General features: G+C 55.3%; 1 protein-coding gene across 5 annotated transcripts in view; it reads left to right on the top strand.

Moving 5' to 3' along the window:
- Positions 1-10,434: 10,434 nt before the first annotated feature.
- CHST3 (carbohydrate sulfotransferase 3) overlaps positions 10,435-21,154 on the top strand; it is a 33,276-nt gene continuing 22,556 nt past the window's right edge. Inside the window, exons 1-2 of one of the 5 annotated variants that reach the window (XM_053663974.1) lie at positions 14,899-15,063; positions 15,242-15,415. The gene's annotated coding sequence lies outside the window, so the exon portion shown is untranslated. The other 4 variants (XM_037130574.2, XM_037130570.2, XM_037130573.2 and 1 more) reach the window with 4 other exon arrangements.

The following is a 21,154-nucleotide window of genomic DNA, read 5'->3' on the forward strand; positions in this document are numbered from 1 at the left end:
CATTACTCTGCTTCAACTGTCATCAATACAGGGCCAGCCATGTTTCATCTGTACTCCCCCCACCCACGTTTCCTCCTCTTTAGATTATTTGGAAAGAAACGCCAAACTTCATGCGTATCATTTCATTCGTAACTATTTTACCACGTACCCCTACAGGATAAGGATTCTTTATTATTTGTTACGAAAACACTACCACAATACCATTCATAAAATTTAACACTACTTAAATCATCAAATGTGCCATCAGAGTTCACATTTTAGGCATTATTTTATAATTAAAAAATAGTTTGTTTGAATTAAGATCCAAATAAAGTCCATACATTGTGTTTGAGTAATATGGCTTAGATATATATTTTTTTAATTTTTAAAAATGTCTATTTCCCTTCCATCTCCTCTTTTTTTTTTTTGCAATTTTTATTTTATTGCTTTTGAAAAACTTGGGTCTTTAACCTGTAGAATTATTCATAATCTGGATTATGTCAGTATGGATGGTGCCCTTTTAACAATGTTTCTTTGTCCCTAATAGTTCCTTAAACTAGTAGTTACATTATAAGCTTGATGAGGTTCAAGTTCCTTTCTGCTGCTTCGGCTTCTTCTTTTTGGCAAGACAATCATTTTATTCTTCCACCAGGAAACACACGATGTCTGATGGCCCCTCTTTTGTGATATTAGCAGCTACAGATGACCGTTTCCTGGACCCTTTAACTGATTAAGGATGAAAAGCGGTGATATTTCAATTCCGTGATTCTTCTTCTGCTTATTGGCTGGGATATTTCATAAGACTTAATGCCAAGGAGTCATGAATTTTTCTGAAGCCTGTTCTCTCGTGGATTATGCAGAAGGAGGTCCAGGGGACAATACTTCTTAGGTTTTTCCCACGCTCGTAACAGTGTGGCTTTTATGCATGAAGGTGGGTCTCACTGAGTGTAAAGTCCTTGGTTCACAGTTCCTGACATGTGTCGTTGTACGGTCTTCTGGCACCGAGTGGGGCTGTTCAGTGGTCGGCTGACGATTTGCTTTTCCTCCCTCATCACTGTTTTGGGGTTTTTGCTTGGATTCCTGCTTTTCTTTTTCTTCTTCTTTAAGGCTCAGTAGCTTTCCTAAACTTAAGTCTTGGGGCTGATTTGCCCAGGTACGGGGTTTGCCTCTTCAATATGAAATTTCAGGCCATGCTCTCTGTGAGAAATATTTCTTTGAATTATAGTTTTTGGTATTTGTTCTGGTTCACGGTTTGTTTTCTTTGGGGTTTTTCATGGATTCCTCTTACATGTGTGTCGAAATCTTCCTTTTCTGAGTGCCATGTGTATCACTTACTCCGGAATCTTTTTTTTCTCTTTATATTTTACTTCTATATGTTAAAAGGCCCTCATTTCCATTTTATTTTTCTGTTAAAATAGTACCTATTGCGGTTATTCTCTCTTCAGTTTCTCTTTTCATCTTTATTTCTGAAATGATTTCTTATTCTTTTGTATTTAGTTATTTGCTGACTTTTATCCTCACTCTTTTCAAAACTTCCTTTTCCCCCAACCAGCTCGTTTCTGAGTTTATCTAATTTTGGTCTATGGTATTTCACAGCCTCTATCATTTAAAAAATTTCTGCAATTTTGTTTTGAAAAACAAGTTACAGTTCTCATCTGCTGTGAGCACGCGTTCTGGCGTGGTTTCATTGTTTGTAGGAATGTTATTGTGCTTCCTATTCTCCACTTTTTTTTTCTTTTAAATTTTTTTAAAGATTTTATTTATTTATCTTTAGAGGGGAAGGGAAAGAGAGAGGGAGAGAAACATCAATGTGTGGTTGCCTCTCCTGTGTCCCCTGCTGGGAACTGGCCTGCAACCCAGGCATGTGCCCTGACTGGGAATCGAACCGTAGTACTCAGGTTCGCAGGCCCACACTCAATCCACTGAGCTACACCAGCCAGGGCTTTATTCTCCACTTTTTAATGATTTGCCACAGGATTCCATCTTGATGCATTTCTAATGTTCCTTTTTAAGTAAAATGAATTTCCCAGTACGTGGGGTGAGCAAGAATAGCTTTCTCACTTCTTGGGTCTTAGGCTCCTGATTCTGTTGAGACTCCAAAGTGATTGCTCTAATTCCATTGGCACATGACAAATCACCCCAAACTTAGTCTGTAAAAGAGCAAACACTTAACTGTGTTCACAGGTTCTCTGGGCTGCAAATCCAGAAAGAGCTCAGTGAGGAGGGCAGGTCAGCATCGGGACGCTGGTCTCCCAGATGGAAGACTGCACTCAGGGGACTCGATGGCTAGGGACTCGGGTCCCCTCAGGACCGAACGCTCAGTCACTCACACGCCTGGCGGGGGTGCTGGCTGTTTGACAGAACGCCTAGTGTGACTTCTCTCTGTGTGGCTTGTTGGGCTTCCTCTCTGCATGGTGGTGGATTTCCAAGAGCAAACATCTTAGGAAAAAAGATGGACATGCATGACGTTTGAATTGTCCTGGAAGTCACGTGGCCTTTACTTCCGCTGCACTCTATGGGTCAAGCCAGTCACAAAGTTTTAGCCAGATACATTGTTAGAAGGACATTGTTAGAGGACAATGTTAGAGGAGGACATTGTTAGAAGAGCACATGGGGTGAGGAGATAATTTTTGCAGCCATATTTGCAAAATAAAATTTGCCTCGAGAACGCTATATTTACATACATGTGTATATGTAATATATATGTGTACACACACACACACACACACACGGCTTTGCATTTTCTGAAATCCCCTGATCCTTCGCCCCCAACTCCTTCTCCACCTGGAGCTTCTCTTTGTGTCCCGTGTGCTTGTCCTGACCAGGCTGGTCTCTGCTCTCCCAGTCCCCGTGTGGGGCTTTGCCATGAGAGGGAACTTCAGTATATTAGTTTCAAGAGGTTATAGGGGAAACAAAAGTGAGTTTATAGGGCCCAGATGGCTCAGACCTCATTATGCAGTGGTCGGTTCCTTGGCACTCACATGCAAATTGGATGCTGCAGAACTACATGCCGGTTTCAGCCGTTACGGTCTTGGCCTGCTGTATTTTTGGAGGACGCGTCAGTGGTGTGTGTGTGGAGGGGGTGCCTGCTCTCAGGACCGTCAGAAGCTCAGTTGCCTTCCTTCCTCCTCTGGCCGCAGAGACACTCATGTCGCTGAGTGTAGGAGCCGGCTGTGGTTTGTCTCCATCCCGTCTGTATTTGGGGCTTGAGGGTTTAACTTGTCTCCCAGTCCTGCTGGAGGTGTTGTCTGTGGGTTTTCTGATTTTTTTTATCCTGGTTGTTTGGGTTTTTTTCAGATGGGGGTGTAGTTATAACAAAACACTGCTGAGTCGGTGGCTCAAAAACAGAAATTTGTTTTCTCACAGTTCTGGAGACTGGAAGTCCAAGGTCGCAGTTCTGTCAGGATTGGTTTCTGATGGGACTTTTCTTTCTGTTTTATTTTATTTTGCAATTAAATTTCACATTCCATATTATTTGTATTAGTGTCAGGTGGACAGCACAGTGGTTAGACAAACACGTACTTTACAAAGCAGTCGCCCTGGTGTTTCAAGGACCCACCCGGCACCCTTCGTAACTATTACAATATCGACCATACAATGTTCCAATGTTCCCTACTTTACCCTCCTGTGACTATTTCATAAATGTCAATTTGTAGTTCTTAATGCCTTCGCCCTTTTCAATGCCTGCCCCCTCTCCCCCTCCCCTGGTGAGATCTCTCTCCTGGCCTGTAGACAGCTGCCTTCTCGCTGAGTCTTCACACGGCCTTTCCTCTGTGACCACACACACACACACACACACAGACACACGCACGCACACAAGCACACACGAAAGAGACATGTGGTACCTGTTCCCCTTCTGAAGACGCCACCTGTCCTGTCGGATTAGTGCGCTACCCTTTGACTTCCTTCAACCTCTATTATATCCTTAAAGGGCCTAACTCCAAAAATAGTCACTCTGGGGGTTATGGCTTCAACATACAATTTTGGGAGGACACACTTCTGTCCATACAAGCAGTTTGAGGAGATGCAAAAACTATTCTGCCATCTTCCCAGGAGAGGCGTTGGCTGCAGTTCATCCAGGCCAGTCACTCAGGACAGGGAGCAGAGTGGAAGAGGGTGGGAGTGCTCTGGGGGCTGAGAGGAAGATGCTCGGCACAGGACAAAGGCCCCGGTGGCTGGGTGTCTGCCTGCATCTCCCTGTCACCAACTCCTGACTCGGGCTGCCTTCCCCGTTACGCTCTGCGGAGAGCAAGCGGCTTCTCGATTTCCCTGAACACACTGTCCAGTTAATGGTCTCGCCTTTGCTCACAGTTGTGACTGCCTGTAATGCCCTTCCTCGCTTCCTACCCTCTTCTCTCCATTTCAACCAAGAGTGCCTGTTTATTCTATCCATTAGCATTTACCTCTGCAGCCTCCTTCTCTCGAAAGTCGAGGTGGGTGGCTACTGCCGTGCTCCTGTGGCTTGCATGCACGCCCAAGCACACTCCAGTGCCACCCACCTACGCCTCCTTGTCACACGTATCCCACGGTGTTGTGATCGCATCTTTACAAGTCCCTCTCCACCCCCACCCACTGGGCTGGGAGCTACCTGAAGGCCAGGCCTGTGCCTTGTCACCTGCTGCAGATTGGATCCCTGCTCTCAAGTGTGTATTGCCCTTGTCACAGAATTCTTATCTACGCCATCACCATAGCGCAAGTAGACTTAGAATAGACTTCTTTGCCTTACTGACTTTGGGTTTGGGCATGGGAATTGCTTTGCTTGGTGATGTCAGCAGGGGCTTCAAATGTGCTTGGGTGCGTTCACTTGTCTCCCCTACTCCCTTGGAGAGAATGTGTTCCGGGAAGCCGCTGGTCCAAATAGAGTGTGGGGATGTGAACCCAACCCAAAGACTGGATGCAAACCCAGCCAGCTGCGGCCGGAAACAGAATCCCTGCTGGCCCGCGGACCTGAGAGTGAGGGAAATAAATGCAGGCTGTCGAAAGCCACCGAGCTGCGCAGGATGTTTGCTGTGTAGCATCATTGCAGCAATAGTTGACTGTGATGACATCTGTCCTTGTGTTCCCAAGGCCAGAACAGTCCTGGGCCAAAATGTGTTGTTAAATAAGAAACGAATAAACTCTTTAATTCAATACCTCTGCAGTATGTGTCTGCACCTCACTTCTGCCACCTCCGCTTTTCAAAGGGACCATAAAGGTGCCTTTGTGGGGCTGTCGTGAGGATTAAATGAAGTGAGATGGGCAAAGCTCCTGGCGCCTCTCGCTAAGTGGCACGTTTCTTTCCCCCTCTCCACCCCTCGACATCTTGGAGTGAACTCTTAGGTTGGGCAGAGGGCAGAGGAAGCCGAGATGGGCGAGGCGGTGGGGGAAGGCAAGCGCCTACTCTGTGCTCTTCAGCCTCTGGGCCTGTCGCCTGCAGCTGCGGGAACCTCTCTGTAGTCTTCCTCTTCCCTCCTCCTTTGCCCCCTGGATTTTTCCCTGAGTCACTGCCAAGTAGGTCTTCCTGGACCAGAGAAGAGGATTTGCCCAGGCCTGAGAATTGCTGAGCGATTCCCTGGCCTAGCAGGCAGCCGGGCTGCCTTGAACAGGGAGCGTACACCTCCTCCCCCTTGGAAGCGAGCTGCTGGGAAGAAGCTTCTTTCCTCTGAAACTGCCATGCTGTGAGGAAGCCCAAGCCACCACATGGAGAGAGAGAGAGGACCTGCCAGGAAGCACGAAGGTGCCGCATGCAGAGTGAACCCTCTTGGACTTCGCAGCCCTGCCCCACTGCCAGCCGAAAGCAGCACAGCAGCCTCAGCGGACGCCATAAGGAGCAGAGCCTTCCAGATCAACCCAGTCAACCCACAAAATTTAAAGAAGTAGCGCTGGCCAGGGTGGCCCAGCTCGCTGGGCATCATTCTGGAGACCGAAAGGTCACCTGCTTGATTCCCATTCAGGGCACATGCCTGTGTTGCAGGTTCGGTTCCTGGTTGGGTTGATTGCCTATAAGAAGCAACCAGTGTTTCTCTTTCTTGCTCCCTTCTTGTCTTTCTAGAATCAATAAAAGAAAAAAAATTTAAGAAGTAATACATTTTTGTTGTTTTAAGTCATTGAGTTTTGTGGCGGTTTGTTACACAACAGGCAAATGAAACTATCCTTGTCTATAATACATGGACTATATCATATATAGTATGTATAAGAAATATTACTATTACTTTTGAACCATGTAAGAGAAAGTGGCGGAAATCATGTCCCTACATATTTCGGTGTATATCTGTAATAAACGAAGCATCACCTCGCAAGGCAGGGCAGTTTTCAAATTCAGGAAATTTAATACGGACAGCATATTTTTATTCACTCGGTCCCTATTTCCATTTTGTCAATTATCTAAATGTCTTTCCTAGCAATATTTTATTTTTCAGTTCCAGGATCCGGTTCAGGATTATTCATCGCATTTAGTGGTCGTACGAGTTGCCATGTATGTGGCTGCGTAACAAGTCACCCCAACACTTAGGGGTCTAAAATGACATTTACCGTCGCACAGTTTCTGTGGGTCGGGAATCGAGATGTGGCTTAGCCGGGCTTTTTGACTCAGGGCCCCCAGGCTGCAGTCGAGTTGTCAGCCGGGGCAACGTGATCTCAAGGTCCACCCGGAGCAGGGTCTGCGTCCAGGGTACTCGGCGATCATGGGCAGGATCCAGGTGGCTGCAGACCGTGGGCCCGAAGCCCTGTGTGTTCTGCTGGCTGTTGGCCAGGGCCCTCCCTCTCTCAGTTCCTTGAAACACGGGCCTCTCCACAGGGCAGCTCCCAATACTTGGCAATTTGGTCACAAGAAGGGAATTGAGAAAAGCCAAAGAGAGAACACTAGCAAGTGAGAGGTCACAGTCTTCTGGGATCTCAGAAGTGACATCTCGTTGCCTTTGCTCTGTTCAGTTCATGACAAGCAGGTCACCGGGCCCAGGCACACTCGAGGGGAGGGGCCACACAAGGACGTGAACTCCAGGACAGGAGGGCCATTGGGGATTATTTTAGAATCTGTCTACCTCAGCACTCTTTTCTGTTTATTTTCTTCTAGTCTGGCATGTTTTTTAGCCTTTTTCTTTGTCTTTCATGTAGGTCATATTTTCAGTACTTCAGGCCCGTTGTTCAGTAAACGTCCCCTGGTCTGAGTGTGTCTGGTGCCTGTTCACGATGGGCTCGAGTGGCGTATTTTGGACAGGAACACTTCACACTCAGGGTCGCGCCCTTCTCAGCATGTCACATCTGGAGGCACGTGACGTCTGTGTGTCCGATTCCCAGTGACCCCAACTTGAATCGCTTGACTGAAATGGCACCTGGGCTCCCGTGTCTTAACCACTGCGCAATTCTTCCGCTGGCCCAGTACGTTCTTCCAGTTCTCAGACAGGGTGCAAACAAAATAACAATAACAACAGCAACAGAAACGACACCAAACTGGGAGCAATTCTCTGGGCAGAGCCATCGCTGGAAGAAACTAAACCACTTCAGGACGAAAGTTCCTGGTGTCTTGGATCAGACCTTCACTCTGTACCTTCTCATTCGTACCGGGATGCTCTCCCTGGAGGCCCAAGTATCAGCTGTCACGCCAGCCCAAAGCACAGAGAATGGCTACCCTCTCACACTCCTGCTTCTTTCGATTACTCATCATTCACCTAGAAAGCCCTGCCCCACCCCTACCTTTTTGGCCTTTCCACCTGCAGAACTCAGTTCATCTCTTACGCTCAGGCCTGGGGTCCACAGCTCCAGGATGGGGCTGCAGCTTTGCACACTTCCGGGGGCCACACCGCATCCCATATGCCTGGTACCCCCTGGTGCTGGGCGGGCCTGTGGTCTTGTTCTGCAGAAACCCTCCACCCCCAGCTCCAGCCTCACCTCACATAGCACACTGATCACTAAAATTCTTAAAAAGACTTTAAAAATGTATTTTTAGAGAGGGGAAGGGAGGGAGAAAAAGAGGGAGAGAAACATCAATGTGCTTCTCATGCATCCTTCACTGGGGACCTGGCCCACAACCCAGGCACGTGCCCTGACTGGGAATTGAACCAGTGACCCTTTGGTTTGCAGGCCAGCACTCAGTCCACTGAGCCATACCAGCCAGGGCTGATCTCTGGGATTTATTTAGACATAGGTTTGTCTTCTCTTGACAGAAGATGAAACTAAGACTCGTTCAGCTCTGTGGGCCCCAGTATTCGATGTGTGCTCAGTAAGCACTGGGTGAACACAGGAATTTCCCAGGGACCACGGGTGCTCCCATCCCCACCCCAACCTCAGTAGCACGGAGTCCCATCCTCCTCTAATCTGGTGGCAACACAGTTCTGGGTTTCAGCTTTTGTAACCCCTGAGGTGCATTTGCAAGTTCTGGCAATAAAACCCAAGACTACATACATTCCACAGGAAGGCCTTGCTTATAAGGCCAGCAGGTGCAGTTAAATGTACCTTTCTGGCAGATTTGTGAGGCTGAAACAGAGAACTTCCTTTCCCAGAAGAGGGGATGGAGGCTGGAGAAACCCGTGTGTCAAGGTACCTGTTCTGAAAATTGGTTGGTAAGCGTGCAGGCCGATCCCGGGGCAGAGCTGGACCCCCTTCAGCATGACCTGGGGGCAGCCAGAGAGGTGGAGAGCTGGACCAGAAAGCTTAACCAGGAGCTGCCCGAGGGCTGAATTCTCACCAGATCTTTGTTCCCTGTAGCAGGTGTCATGAGTGTATGTTTTGTGCTTTATGAGCAGTCTTTCCTGTAAGTCGACCTTTGGTCAGGCTCTGGTCGTCTGACCCGGGCCTCAGGAACCGAAAGAGCTGGCCGCCTACCTGACCACCAGCCACCACCAGCCGTACCAGTGACACCGGCACTAAGAAATAACGGTGAGCCAACGTGGGGGGGGGGTGTGCGGTACTCCGTTTCTATCCGTGGAGTTTCAACCCCAATCTGTACTAACGTAGTAACGATGACAAACGCTCAGAAACAGTCAACAATGACAGCACACAAGGGCCTGGGGGATGATGAGCCCCAAGAGTCCGTGGGACTGAAGCACGGGGAGCTTTCTCTCTGGAGGAGCAGGCCGGACGTGTCAAAGTGACCCACTCTCTGGATTTGTCATCATGGTCTTAAATCCTCTGCTGTTATGCTTCCTTCTGTTGCAAAGTCACGTTGATTTTGCACACTTTCTCGTAAACATGATTTTCCTAATTTGGATTAGCATGTGTTTTTCCTCGTGCCAATAGGCACAGGTTGCACACACCAGCTCTGACAGGCAGGTGTTGTTCCTGCAGCCTCCGCTGGCATGCGGCTCGCACGCTCCCCTGTGCGTGTTCTGAGAGCGCCACCTCGCCATGAGGAGCGCGCCACCTCGCCATGAGGAGCGCGCCACCTCGCCATAAGGAGCGCGTGTCGTGCACCACACGCGCGTCGGGGGGCTGCTTCCCCACCCCACCCCCGCCCGTCATTGCTCTCCTGCGCCTGCTCTAAGCATGGCTGCAGGCCCTGCTCTCCACAGCAGGTCACAGAACTGTTAACGATAAAAATCGAAGCGCACAGTAAGGTTTTTCTGCTAAAAGAGACACCAAGGTCTCACTTTACAGTCCGGAGCAGCGCGCCCTCCAGCCCACAGCCTTACGGGAGGTTAGGCTGGTCTGGACCCAGACAGTGAAGAGGGACCTCGGGCTTGGCCGTCCGTGAGGGCCGCTCCAGGGGAAGGCTGGGGTCATGCTCGATTCTATTTGGGTTTCTCATCAGCAGATGTTCGGAATGACAGAGGGAGGCCAAGTGCAGATGTTGGGGTTTTTGCTTTTTTGGATTTTCCTATTTCTCCTTTGCAGGAAATGATTTATTGTGTCTAAATCCTACTAAATGCCAAGGCCGCTGGTCTTAGAAAGGCCTGAATTATTGGCTCATGCCCTACCTGTCGGTAAGACGTGGGAGAAAAGCCTCACCAGCGGCATCAAAGCCTGGGAGGCATCACCTGGATGCAGACAGGTAAGACAGAAGCTCGGTTTGTGCTCCACTTCCGAGCTCTGCACCGCCCTCCTGGCGACCCGGTCGGTCCTCGCTCGCGCTGCGGCCCCAGGCGGAGGCGCCAGCTCCCCAGCAGGGTCTGAGGACCTCGCGAAGCAGCTCTTCCCGGCCCTCGTGGATCCTACTTCCTTCTCACTTCCCAGGTGTCAGAGAGGGGGCGTATGGTCTGTGGGAGCCATGGGACCTTCATTTGGCCCTCCGGCCCGGTCCCCCACCTCCCCGCAGAGATGGCGGAGAACCAGGGCAGCCGGAGGGGTCTGTCTGGGGAGGGGCAGGACAGGAGGCCGGTAGCGGCGCAGGGGAATCAGGCCGACGGAAGCCAGGAAGACCTCCCCCATCTCCGCACCCGGGGGCCCAGAGCCCCTCCCAGCCTCTCTGGGAGGGGTGGGGACCCGAGCGGCCTCAAGCGGGTCCCTGGGGAGGGGCGGGCGGACGGGGCAGCGCCCGGAACAAAGGCCCACAGAGGGGTCCCGGCGAGCTCGATTCCCCGGGGGCGGGGGCGACCCCCTCCCCACTCAGCTCCTCCTTCGCCTCCCCTTTTTCCACCCGGAGGCCCGGCCGGCACGCCGCCCGCAGCCGAGCCGCGCCAAGTTCGCCAACCGTTCCCAAGTTGTCGGCACGCAGGGGTAGGAGCTGGGTGGGGTGACGACGGAGAGGAGGAGGGCTCCCCGGGCGCTTTGGACGCGGTTCAGGAATCCGCCGCCGCCGCTCGCGGCTCGGGCGGAGCGGGGAGGGCGCCAGGCAGCACCGATCGCTCGCTCGCTCGCTGGCCGGGGCGGCGCCCGCCTGGCGCCTCTTCTCGCCGGGTGTGCGAACCGGCGGGGCCGGGCCGCGCCGCGCCTCCCTCTTGCCTTCCCGGGGGAGGGCGCGGAGCCGGGGCCCCGGGGGAGCTGGTTCCGCTGAGCCCCAGGCAAAGTTGCGAGCGGATGCTGCCGGCGCCGGACCCCAGCCGCGGAGAGTCGGACCCGCCCCCGCCGGAGGAGGCTCAGGGGCTGCGGTAAGTAGAGAACTCGAGTCCCGGAACCGCCTCCGGGCCCTCGGGAGGCGGCCGGCCGTGCGCCCCCTCCCTTGCCAGTCCGGGAGCGCGCGCCAAACTTTGGAGGGAGAGGCGCTGACACGCAGGCGGGGAGAGGGAGCTCCCGACTCGGGAAAAACTCCACGCAGGCACCCACAGTGTCCACAGCAGCTGCGCCCAGACCCACTACTGCCAGGTACTCAGAGTCACCATCACTCAGCCCACCGACGCGGCGCGCGCGCTCTGAGCAGGCGCCACACGGACCAGACCAGGCACACGCGGCAGAACGAAATTTACAGTCCGGGAGCGCGGCGGCTCGCATCTTCAGACCTAGCGTGTTCTTCTGCCCTTAAATAAACCCACCGTCTTGGTCTGCTGCCCCTGCGGCGTCCCACTTTCAAGCCCCCCAGAAGCGACGGGCGTGGGAGGGACTGTCTTGTCCTTGAAAAGTCTTGGCCAGCACCCCGAGGCCGAGGAGTGGGGAGAGGAAAGCAGACGTTGCTGTCTGTTCTCGGGGTTTATCAGAAGCGAGCCGAGTGTGGAAACGGTGTCTGGGTGACATGTCTGGGTGTGCACAGCCCTTCCGGAGGTGAGGCCGGCGGAAAGGAGGGAGTGATTCATGAACTGAGCCCTGGCGTTGTGGGGTCTGTGAGCGGCGTGGAAAAGGCTGGCAGGCCGGGGCTGAGCTGGACAGCTGGGTGGTGGCGGTGGCGCGGCCTGCGAGGGGAGCACAGACCCTTCTTCCCTCAGCAGATGTGCTTCCTCAGGAGGTCTTTCCTCTGGGTCCCGACTGAAGGATTCCAGGCCTTGGGATAGACCTGTGAAACGGGGTGGGGTGTGTCTAAGATTCCAAGGTCACGGAGAAGCCCGGTGGTCCCGAGGCCTTATTTATTTTCATTTCATCCTAAGTTGTGTGTGTTTTCGGGTGTCCTGGTGTTCTAAGGCCCCGGGATGTTTCAAGGATCATCCTGGACCTAGCAGGGTGCTGGCACATAGTGGGTACTCAGTAAATAGTTGTTCGACACATAATGACACCAGTAATTAATATCCGTTAAAGACTCACTATGAGCGGAGCCTGGTGGCCTCAGCTCGGTTGGAACTGGTCTTCCTGCAGAGGAGGGGGTACTGAGTGGTTCCAGGGAGCCCTGCCCAACCTGCTTGGGGAAGCAGCCCCAGCAGCTTGTCCCATTGTGCCCTGTGCACCGGCGTCCGCCACCCTTACAGCTGCCGTGGGAAAGTCTCCGTTGCTGCAGCTGGCCGAGCTGGGGCTGGCGTGGGGTGTTTGCCCTTGCCTCTGCTGGCCGGGTTGGAGGTGGGTCTGGGGAAGGGTCCAGGAGCTGCACCCTGCAGCGGGGGCCTGGCTCCGTGGTGGCAGCAGGCGGAGGGGCCCTCTCAGGCCCTGTATGGGGCGTGGAGTGCTTGCCTCTGCACCGGAGGACCCAATGTTCGAGACAGCAGCAACATCCCCTGTTGCTGGAACTGTGATCGTAGGCAGTCCTGGGGATAACTCCCTGCGGCACCCAACTGAGTGAGTGTGCAAGGTCGAGGAGCCATGTAATTGCAGGGAAATGTGTCGTTCCCTGGGCCTGTCCCTCCGTGACTGGGTTTGGTGTGCAACTCAAGCTTCTAAATGGTCTTCATGTTGCAATTAGCAAAATATGCGGGCAGCACCCAGGACTGTGGCCCCCAGAGGAGGGAGGGGGTCCGTCTGGGCTTGCCCACCCCCAATTTCAGGGGGGACGCGGAGGCCAGTCCCTTCCCATAGTCATTGTTCCACCTTCATTATGTCTGTGAATCAAGCAATCAAGCGCTCGCCCTGCATACATTTCCTCCTTGAGTAAGCCCTGACATATCTGTGAGGTTACGTTTTATCACTGCTTTATAGATTAGACGCTGAGGCTCTGAGAAGTTAATTACTGCAACTTCTTCAAGGTCACACACCTGGTGAAGGAAAGGCCAGGCTTTGAACCAAGGTAGCCTGACTCTGCAGCCATGCTCTCTCCGCCACGCGGGGCAGTTTCTGAGTCCTGCTGGTTCTCCAGGGCAGCAAGGAAGCAGCACTGATGCACTTTCTAACGTGGTCCTGGGGCCTGACTGCGGTCCTCAGTCTCCACACACTGCCCACCCTGAGTCCCAGCGTGGGCCACACCGTGAGCCATGGGAGTCCAGTGCAGGGTGGCACCAGGCTGCTAGAGCTTTCCATGTGGATCTGGAGTCAGGAGACACTGGGGCTGGGGCGTGATTTCAGGGGGATGTTGCAGTAATTCACTGAGAGATGGTCCATGGCTTGTCTAAGAAGTAGGGACAAAGCTGCCACCAGTCACAAGTTTGGGTTCGGGAGAAACTGCCAGATAAAACACGCTCAGATGGATCACTACGTTCTTTTTCTTGTTGGCCTTCGCCAGGACAGAAATCCTTTACACAGGGAAAGCAGCCCCTACCTGCCACCTCCTGCTGTCCCTTACCTGGTAGATCTAAAGGGGCGTGTCCGGCACCAGGTACCCCGGAGAGCTGGACTCCTCTGCAGTGCCCAAGCCTCAGGAGAGCCCGCACGGCCGGGTGGGGGTAGGGGGTGCTGACCACACGCCGCATCTGGTCCCCAGTTTGTGCTTTCTCACACAGGCCCCACTGAGGAACAGTGGTTACTGTCTCCACTTAGCAGGTGAGGAAACGAGGCTCAGAGAGCAGTGGGTGTCTGGGACCCCAATGCCAGGGAACTGCAAGCCACGCTGCCTCTCAGGCCCCTGCAGGCACTTGGGGGCAGCCATGCCTTTTAGTCTGGTTGGCATTCTGCACCCCCAGAGGGCGAGAGCGCTTGCCCCTCAGAGGGTCCTCACCGCTCCGCCCACCCCCTCCTCCGCCCCCAAAGCCTCTGGTGCAGGTTTCCACAGTATGGGAAGAGCTGGCAACCTTAAACAAGGGGCCCTGCCCCGTGGCCCCAGGAAGCCCACCCCACCTGGGTGCGCTCTGAGCGCAGTGCCTCTCCCAACTCCCGGGGCGTGGACACGCTATCCGGGAGGGAAGGTTGGGTGTGGGGGGAGGCGGCCCCACCCGGGGAACAAGGACTTTTTGTCCCTGTACCTCTGGCTCCGTCCTGGTATCTGACACACGCTAGTGCAGGGGAGCGTTGACAGATAGCAAGTGAAGGCCAGACACAGGCTGAGTCCCTCGGCTGCGAAGTCACGAAGCAGGGGACCCAGGGGAATCTTAGTCACGAGGAAACACTCAGAGAGGTCTCGGCCCTTCGTGGAGTCACACAGGAGGAGAGGAAAACAGCCTTGCTTTGCATTCCTTCAACAGAAATACTTGGTCTTTTCTCTCCTCTGATGCTAACAAATGACAAAATGCTGTGGTCCTGCCTTACCACGTGGGTCCCACTGCTGGGCCTGGGGGCCGGGGGAGGCCCCCTGGCCGCCCGACCGTGTGTTTTGGGCTCGTAGGCGGACCCACTCAGCCTTCCCGGCCACTGCCTCCAATCTGCCTGGTTGCTCCTCCGCCCCTCCTCCCCAGCCCACCCCCAGTGTGTGCGTGTGTGGGGTGCCGGCAGGCCACCAGGGCCCCGGACCACCAGGAACCTCGTGTCTCCACACCCCCCTGCCTCGCCCTCTGTGCCTCCCTGCCCTTCTCCGCACAAAGATGGCTGTGTGCTGGGGGCCTGTGGGTTTTTCTGGGCCCTGGGAAATTTATCACTGGGGTTCCAGAGGACTCTCGGGAAAGGATTTGGAGGAAAAGTGTGGAAAATAAATAAACCAGCTCCCAGCTCAGCCTCTCTCGACTGCCACAAGTAAACAGCCCTCCGAGAAGCCAGCCAGGCAGCTCTGTTCTGGCCCCCTCCCTGGTTACACCTGGCTCCCGGGCTGCTGCTCCAGCTCCCCCATTCCTGCCCCCCCCCAGTCTGGCCCCTCCTACTTGACTTGGGGAGCTTCAAAAGTCAGGCAGCACACCCACCATCGGCCTGTCCTGCTGGGCGCTGGGTGCGGGCACACCGGCGGCCGCTGGCCGGGGCAGGAGGAGCATGAGGGAGAAAAGACCGCCGGGGGTTGCGGCTCAGCCCGGCCTCATCTGAGTAAGTCTCCCAGCCTCGCCCGCTCAGCGGGGCGGAGAGAGGGTGGTCTCTAGATCAGGGAGTACGACTGTGATGACTGAGGACAGCGGGGGCTTGTGACATCTGAGGAAGCTTTTCGTTTTACACGTGTTCAGAGTAAATGGACCAGAGCCCGTTTTGCTTGTCGTGTCCCTTCAAGGCAGGACATCGAGTGAGGAAACACTCGAGTGCCGTGCGCTTCCACCGTCAGGCGCCCCGGACTCGCTGGAATGTTCTTTGCTGTTGACCCAGCTCGTATCAGCTTGGGACCCATCAGCTGCGGTGCTGGCGGTGCGAGTCCACACTGATGGTTTCAAGAAGCTGGAGCCCTGTCGTTAGTTACTACGTCTGGGGCAGGCAGCAAATCTGTGATGACTTAGTAACTTAGTTAATTCGGTCGACCCACTCTAGAACCCAGCACCCGGTGAACGGGGGTCTGGGGTGGGGGCTGTTCCCCGGCGGGGTGGCAGCTGAGGTCCATGCTCGGACCCAGGGAGTGGCTGAGGGGCCTTCCTGTTGTACACGGCCGCGCCGAGCTTGGGATCTGGGGGACGGGCACTACCGGAGGCTCTGGTGCTGCCTCCGGAGGCGAGTCCCTTTGTCCTGCTGCTGCCAGTTCTGCTGAGAGGCGGCTGGAAGGGTGAGCCGCATGGCTTGCAGCCCCGGTGGGAGGGAGGCGGCACACCCACATACTCATAGCCTATGACATGCATTGTCATGGGCCGAAACACACACATACACACGTTCAGACATCCCCCCCACCACACACAAATACTTCTGTTTACAGCCAGGCACATTACACACCGAAACAACTTTTGTAGGTGCCAAATATACACGCACACACGGAGATAAACAAACACAGGGACACACTCGTCCCAAAACAAAAATTATGTAAGGATTAAGAGCACAGATTCGAAAGCCAGAATGCCTGAAGTGCTGCGTGGCCGTGGGCAAGTTACTTAACCTCTCTGGGCCTGAGTTTCCTAATTGGTGGGAGGGCAGACGGTAACAGATCATAGGTGACAACTCTGTGAGTGAATTCACATCTGTGAGGAGTTCAGAAGTGTGCCTCTATTTAGTAAGAGTCAGGGCTCCCACGAAAGCCGTTTTCTAAGAAGGCGCCACAGGTTAGCCGGTTGAAAGCCCCCCTCTCCAGGATGAGCCGCGTCCCACCGCCCACGTGGGCGGGCATGCCTGTTCGCACTCGCGTGCGCGGGCCTGTGCCTGCGAGCCCACACAGCTCCCTGAGACTCGGCCCCGGCCTCTGCCGCTGTCCTCCCGGCTCCCCTCTCCTCCGGTCCTTTCCAGCTGCCTCGCCATCTGCAGGATTCTGGGAAGTGTCAGAGGGTCTGAGCCAAAGCAGTGCTACCTGAGGAAATATTTTGAAAACAAACTGGGCCACCCCCCAGCTGAGACTGCACTGATTTCCAGCAAAGAATTTCACAACTCCGACCACATGGGCAGCTTGGGCTGGGGAGGGAGAGTGGGGAGGGGTGCCTGGCTGTCCTCTGGAGAAGGCCCTCGTGCTGCAGGGTGAAGGACAGACGGGCCCGGAGAGGCCCGGGATCGGAGGCTAGAATCCGCGTCAGTTTTGAAGGGGAAGTCACGCAGGGAAAGAACCCAGACACCCCTGACCACAAAGGTCGGGCACCCTGTCTTATTTTTATTCTGAGAGATATTATTTTTCTTTCACTTTCCTCATCCTCTCGCATCTGTTGTTGCAGGGGCCCGGGGCAGGGTACACAGGAAATATCGGGGGTAACAGTGAGCGTGAGCGGCGGCGTACCAGCACCTCTGGGGCCTGTGTCCGCTGGGTTCTCCCAGGGGGCTCCTGAAGTCGGTTGTCTCCATTGCACAGGTGGGCAAAACGAGTTGCAGCTTCCCTCAGCTAGTGAGTGAAGAGCCAGGTCTGAGCTCCGCAGCCTGGCTCCGGGCGGTGCCCTAACCTGCCCCGATGCCACCTGTGTGTGCGTGTCCTGCTGTGGCTGCAGCCAAGAGGTCGAATGGCACATAAGAACTTTTTATATTATATTTTGTAGCTGTGGCCAGGGCGTGCCCCTGGCTCAGGCCACAAGCTCTGCGGACGCTGGCCTTTGGGGTAGCCACAGCCCCTGTGGGCACCGCGAGTGGACGTCTGACCGCACCTTCCCCAGGCCGACCTGGGCAGGGCATTTCTGGTGGGACAGCAGCCTGTTCTGCAAGGCCAGCTGTCTGCTGATCACTGCTCCCCCGTGGCAACGGCCTGGTCGCAGGAAGTGGCGTAGGTGGCAGCAGGAGGAATTTGAATTAATAAGGAGGAATGGGCAGGTCCGACGACGCAGAAACCCCACCGTGGGGTGAGCACCTCGGGACGCCTGACGGCTTCCATGGGCCCTGGGGTGTTCCAGGGACATTAGCCGGGACTCGGTGCTCCAAGTTTCACACTGTCTTCCGCTCCCAGCTGAGAACACTCTCCTTCCGTCTTTTCTGGTGGCCAGCTGCTGTCCCTCCTCAGGCCTCAGTTTGCGTGTCTCCTGGAAGCCGACCCAGCTCAGCAGCCCTCCTTACGGCTGCCTGCAGGTGCCCCTTGTCGCCCTTTACGCTCCTGTGTTGCCAGTGCTGGTTTTGCGGTCTCTGCCATACCCTGGGCATGAGCTGTACAAGGCTGGACAGCCTCTGCCCCGTCCACCCTGCGGCCCTGTGTTTAGTGCAGCCCCAGGCATGTAGTGAGTACACGCACCGGATCGTGGAGCCACAGTGGTGAATGTGCTGTAGGGCCCAGGGGCAAAGGAGGTGTGGACCTGCCCCTCCAGGAGCTACTGGCTGGGCAAACGGGACAGTGCCCACCCTCCCAGGGCAGGACGCTCTTGTTGGAGTGACCTGTGTCTGGGCAGAGGGGGTGGCAGTCATGGTAAGTGGGAGGGGCAGCTGACACGGACCAGAGGCCCTGCGTGGGACAGGAAAGGAATGGGAGAGTGGGACCCAGAGCAGATGGCTTCTCCCAGTCATTACCCTGCGGGCCCTGGGCTGAGAGCCTGAGGGCGGGCCCACCCTCCGAGAGGCCCCTGTGAACTGGGTGGACTGGTGGGTGGCTGCGGGCTGTCTGGGCCCCACTACACAACCCCAGCAGCAAGTGCTTCTCGCTCTTCTTCCCTCTGTGGATGGACACCTGTTCAGCCTGTCCAGGGCTCGGCCCTGACCCGCAGGCAATGGAGGCCTCGGGGGGCTGAGTCCTAGCCCCTGGGCAGAGAGAAGAAAGCCCTGCTGTCAGGCTGCCTTTCTGGGGGTGGTTCTGGCTGCAGCCCTCGGGATGTCCTCGCAGAAGTAGTGGGGCCGGGTGCTGCACTGTCCCCCACACTCCCCAGGGAGCCCAGGAGCGGTGCTCCGGCTGGGCATCGCATCTCCGGGTACTGGTGCCTGCTCAGGCCTGACGCCATGCGAGGTGGGCTGGGGGTAGCAGAGGGCACCTCCAGGCTAGACGAGGAGTGGAGGCAGGTACAACCACTTTCGAGTCCAACTGTGACGAGCCCACAAAGGGGGACACGAAGGAGGACTTGGGGGAGGCTCCGCAGGGAGCTGGGCATTCCGGTGCAAGAAGGGCACCCGGGCAAAAGCACAGGATGGGAATTCAGGGATGGTGAGGAACCCAGCTGGACTGTAACTTGCAGGATGCGCAGAGGAGAGAGCGAGATAACGCAGGGTGCAGCGGCGGTCGTATAAGCAGGTTCTAGAGCCAGGCTGCCTGCCCGGAAACGCTGCCCCCCACTCACTGGCTGTGCGACTGTGACCGAGTTGCTTAACCTCTATGTGCCTCAGTCGTTCATTGTAAAAGGGAAATAGTAACCGTATCTGCTACATGGGGGTGATAGGAGAATGAACTGTGTTTCTATGTGAGTATTAGAGCAGTGCCTGGCATACAGTGAGTGTCAAGAAGAGATATTAACCTTTTTAAAAAAATCCTCACCCAAGTATATATTTATTAATTTTAGGGGGGAAGAGAGAGAACCGTTGCTGTGAAAGAGACACATGGATCGGTCCCCTCCCCTGCGGGCCCCGACCAGGGCTGGACCTGCAGCCTTTTGGTGTGCGGCACGGCGCTCCAGCCAGCTGAGTGACCCAGTCAGGACTCTCCTTTTTCTTGTTGTTGTTTTGTTTTTAATGCAGCTAGAAAAGTAAATCGAGGTCAGATTGTAGCGGCCTCTGAATGTCATACTTTCCACTCACTGAGCACCTGCTCTGTGCCAGGTACTTCACGGACATTCTCACGAAGCCCCACATAACCGAGCAGAGTTGTTAGTGATGTCTCCATGTTGCAGATGAGGAAACCAAGGCTCGGAGAGGCAGAGTAACCCCCCAAGGTCACTCGGCCAGGAGGAGCCCGAGGCAGTAACGAGGCCAGGCCGGTCTGGTCTTCCCCCAGTGTGAAGACTGGACCCGACAGAGGCGGGGCTGCAGCCCGCAGCAGGGGAGCCCAGGGAGGGAGGGCAGGAGGTGACAGGAGGAGGGAGAGCGGGCAAGTCTGGAGGGCGAGGACAGGGAGGCCGCGCGGCCCGGCACACAGGGCACCATTCAGAGCCCGGGGCGAGCCACCGAGTCACTTAGGGAAAACGCGACCTCACCGAGTCTCGCCGTCGGCTGCCTACCTGCCCGTCTGCCCTCTGACGTCCTCCTGGTGACCCGGTGCCGGGAGCCCTGCAAGGGACCCTCCCTCCCCAGTTTCCTGTCCTGGGTCCTGCTCCCCAACTGCTGTCTCCCCCTTTCCCTCCCCTTCCCTCCTGTCTGGGGTTCCCATGCCACCCCCCCTCATAAACCCGGCTGAGGCAGAAGCTTCTGGAAGTCACATGGGCATGAAGAGCTTCCAACAGGGCCTCTGTGCCAGGCCTCTGATTGGAACTCTGGGTGGGGAGGGCACACTCAGGGGGCTCCGGCTGAGCTTTTAGAGTTGCTTTTCCTTTGAGAATGGCCGCTGAGCTTTTAGAGTTGCCTTTCCTTTGAGAATGGCGCCTGCTATTCTCTTGGAGTCACTTTTGAAGAGGAAAGCCTGGTTGGGCTATGGGCACAGCACCACGCCATGTCCCAGAGTCCTCTGCCTTTCTGGAAGTACTGCCGAGTGTCTGAGAGCCCTTTGTATATATACTAAGCTTCCTCAGGCTGATTTATTTGTGTCGGTCTGATTGCATGGGGCAGCCCCGCTCAGATGCCCACACTGAGGCCCAGAGAGGTGAGGTGACTTGTTCAAGGTCACACAGCCAAAATTCAAACCCTCGGCTGTCCAGCTCCATCAGTGCCTGTGCTCTTAGCTGCTTCACAGTGAAGCCACCAGAGAATTGCAGAAGGTGGAGTGGACCGAACCTGTGGCTGCCAAGTGGCACAGTGCCCGCAGGAAGTGCCAGGGAGTTTTCATTGCAGAGCGCGGGTCGCGTACCGGACCTTCTTGGAGGCTGTGGGTGCATTTAGGAGGTGGCAGAGAGTGCTCAGCAACCTGGCCGTGCACACCCTGCCAACATGGCCTTTTGGGGTGAGACTTTCCCCTCCGGAAGGGGCCCGGGGGCGCCTGTCTTGTTTTCGGTGGTCCAGACCTGGAAAAGGGGTGTGAGTCGAGCCAGGGCCGAGTGCCAGCTTCCTCAGCCCAGTATGTTGGCACAGCCTGTCAGGCTGCCACAGCTGCTGCTGCCACTCCCCTCCCTCCCACGCCACCTGCCCTGCAGCAGCCTGTGCAGGGGCTGGCGACCAGGCCTGCACTGAGTCGAGAGAGAGGCGTGATAACCCCCATTTTCCAGGTAAGGACACTGAGACTTCGAGAGGTTTTCTGGCTCCCGTGAACTCCCTGGGCTGCAGGGGGAGGAGCTGAGACTTGAGTCTTTTCTGCAGAGAGAGGCAGGGGAGGGAGGAGTCATCCTGCCCTCTGACCTTGAGCAGTGCCGACTGGGCAGGCACTGTTCCACTGGGCCTGCAGTTCCCCCAGCGCTTTGTAGCAGGGACCTTCTGGGGTGAAAGGAAAGCTCTGACTTCAACTGAGCACCAGTCACCACTTTTCCAGAAGCACTTTTGAAGCAATAGGGGTCTTCCCCATGTTTTGGTTGGGGATTAGGGG

Source organism: Artibeus jamaicensis, unplaced genomic scaffold (assembly GCF_021234435.1).
Source record: "Artibeus jamaicensis isolate MK-2021 breed Jamaican fruit bat unplaced genomic scaffold, CSHL_Jam_final contig_332, whole genome shotgun sequence".
Lineage (NCBI taxonomy): Eukaryota > Metazoa > Chordata > Mammalia > Chiroptera > Phyllostomidae > Artibeus > Artibeus jamaicensis.